Source organism: Triticum aestivum, chromosome 4B (genome assembly GCF_018294505.1).
Source record: "Triticum aestivum cultivar Chinese Spring chromosome 4B, IWGSC CS RefSeq v2.1, whole genome shotgun sequence".
Classification (NCBI taxonomy): Eukaryota; Viridiplantae; Streptophyta; class Magnoliopsida; order Poales; family Poaceae; genus Triticum; species Triticum aestivum.
Window position 1 is genome coordinate 481,072,170 of NC_057804.1, and position 3,113 is coordinate 481,075,282.

General features: G+C 46.1%; 1 long non-coding RNA gene across 1 annotated transcript; it reads left to right on the forward strand.

Annotated features, from left to right (window-relative positions):
- The first annotated feature begins 517 nt into the window (after positions 1–517).
- LOC123092839 (uncharacterized) lies at positions 518–1,730 on the forward strand. The gene is made up of 2 exons (XR_006444892.1): positions 518–960; positions 1,146–1,730. It is a non-coding gene; the product is annotated as an uncharacterized lncRNA (long non-coding RNA).
- The last annotated feature ends 1,383 nt before the right edge of the window (positions 1,731–3,113 follow it).

Sequence of the window (3,113 nt, forward strand, 5' to 3'; positions counted from 1 at the left end):
GTGGATAGTTTGTAAAAATTTATAGTAGATGTCACTATTACCTTATGATATCTCGAGGTAGTCACATATAATATTAATATTTGGAAGAGCACTTGAAAGTAGTCATCTTATCAAATGACAAGACGTAGACCTCGCAGTAGTGACGGATAATCTGCAAATTACGCAGTAGATGCCATCATACCTTGTGATTCGCAAATAAAATATGATGTAGTCATATTAAGTATGACACTTCACAATCCTTGTTTTGAATTTACATCATGATTTGCAAGAAGAAGAAAATCAACTGCAAAACATAGTTGTTGCACTTATTGTAAATAATAGCACTAGTATCTTGGGGTCAATAGCAGATGTAATGGTCGACCCATCCAAAAACATAGGTTCAATGCCTTGGAACTCAACCAATATTATATACTGGTATTAACCATAATCTAAAACAATAAACCTGATGGCTTGTGTTCAAGTAATATTAAGTCTGATGATGCATTTGCCAATGAAAGAAACTAGAAGGTCTTAGACTCAAATGGCCGAAGGGATAAGGTTCCCTATCGTCATCCACTCATCCTCGATGCATCACAAATCCATCGATTTGTTTAGTTCTGCAGAGAGGCACCGATGTTGCGGTTCATGGCGTCGCCAGCCATAGCCGGGGGGCTTGCTCGTACAACACCACGCGCCAGAGAGCGTTGCCGGCCGTCGGTTTCCCCATCGTGCCGGAGGACGTCGCCTCCACTGCCGCTCATGGTCCGCGCACGCCGAAGGGCTGCATGGCCGCGTCGTGGTTGGTTGCTCCGTGGGAGCCGCCTTGAGGCCGAGGGCCTCGGATGATGTCCGTGTGACGCGCGCGTCGCTCTTCGCGGAGGATTCAGGCCGATGGAGGGCACCGCCGCACCACCGGGGTGCGTCGGGCGTAGTGGGTGTGCCTCCACCGACAGCGTTCATATTTGTTTTCTTCTGTTCTTGGTAAGGTTGCTTGTGTTTGATCGCCTCATAGAAGAAGTAGTACAGGTCGTGGACTTGATTCTATGCTGTGCTTCACTCCTTTTCTTCTCGGTTCTTGGTGTTCCTAGTAAAGCAATTGTTTTGTGCAAGAATAAAATCAAACTGAATCACCTTGTTTGACACCGATTTCTCTTTCTCGAGGCCAGCGATGTGTATGGCGGCCCTTATTGAAGGTCCCCGGAGTTGCTTGGTGCCGTTCGTCGCTTGATGCCGATGGGTAGTGCAGAAGCGAGCGCGGCGCGTGAGGGTGGCCTCGCCGGGCGCAAGAATGGCGCTGAGGGCCGTCGGGCGCTCCGTGGTGTGCCACGGATGCAATATGAGAACTCCGTCGCCGGACGAGCGTCGCGCGTCGGCCGTTTTGCCTCCAGATGCGGGAGAATATCCCTTGGCGCCTCGCCGCCGTTACGCCGCCTCCCTATCACTTTCTTCTCGCTTTCTATGGCCAAATCGCTCTCGGTTACGAGCGTGCTAATAACGTGTTGAATGTAAAAGTGATTGAATTAAGGAAAGGCTCCTGATTTCATTGAATCTCAAGATATATATACACTCCGAAGAGGCGCCTTGTAGAGGCGGTAGTTACAATAGATATGGGAAGGAAAAGAACGCCTTGTAGAGGCGGTAGTTACAATAGATATGGGAAGGAAAAGAACGCGTCCGTACGGACACATGCGTCCGTACGAGGCGTCTGTTCGGTGTTGGACACACCTATTCAACTAATGACGGTTTGTTAATTAACCTGTGTTAATTAACTAACATGTAAAATCTATTCCTAACAAGTTTTCTATTTTTATTGCTCTGTTTTGAATTAGTAAAAATGCTAATTCATTTTTAAAACTCCCGAGACAAATTGTGGACACTAGTTGGTTTATTCCAAAGCCCCACAAATTATTCCAGAATATTTGGAGCAATCTAAAAATATATATATAATTCAAATGCCCCAATTCAAATACATTATGATTTAACTTAGAAATCCAGGAATGACCTATAAATATATTCATCATTTTTGGCAGAGGTTTTCACCTTTATCAGAAATCATGAACATTTCCAAAGGGCATTCTGGGTCATTGAGAAAATTATTTAGTAACCCTAGTTGGTTTAGGTGGTGCTGGGGTTTTTGAATCATCCCCATTTCAAGTTTTTGAAAAATTAAACATGATGCAACACCAGATGCTCGCACTAGGCATTGACAAAACTAGGGATGTGACAGGAGGTGTCCAGATCGTCGAGCGATCTGCTACAAGAGTTGTCGCAAATGCATGAGCGAGCTCGGCAGACGATGCAAAGTGTTGCTAAGGCTTTATGGCCATCCGACTCCCCTCTAGTAAGTATGGAGGGGCTTGTACAGCTACTCTAGGGAGCGCGGCGGCGCTTCCGATTATGGAAGATATCGACCTGCCGTGAAGGTGCACGAGAAGCCTGGGCAATGGTGAAGACCCGCTATACCAAGCTCGACCCGAATCACATGGCCCGAGTCAGACCTGTAGGGTCAAATGGAGAAGAAATTCCCGTTGGTTTGGTATATGACCAGGTCCAAGTAGCTGCCAAGTATTCCCAATAGGATTGTAGGCTAGAAAGCCTATTGGATGGCATAGAGGAAGAAGTGTGTGAGTCTAAGTGACTATGTACTTCATTTGACAGATTATGTCTCTAGCTGAATTCTAAAAACGCTTGTCATGGCAGACCTTTTCGCTTCAACCTCTGGACCCTAGGGTGTGGAGTGCTTCCGAATACCCGCTCGGTAATATAAACCGCGGTATGCGTGGAAGCCAGACGTAGGGGTCATAGTTGCTTGAACAGACAAGTATCCGGCTAGTTATGTTATATTACATTTTAATTGTAAGAAACATCTTCCAAAGAGAATAGTTCCATTAAGGGTTCCTTTCCCTGGGTAAGCATGCATCAATGTGCATGTCCGAACTGTGTTTGGAAAAACCACAACATACATAACATCCGGCGGTTCGTAATGCGACAAGTAAACAACATCTTTAGTCTGTCGACCGGATATTCCCTTAAGAACGCTAGCTTTCGGCTTCACCCAGTCTGAGGTACACATCCGGATGACCCGGCAGTAACAATCGCAGAGGTGCTCCATTTATGCCCTAGCCGAACTAACG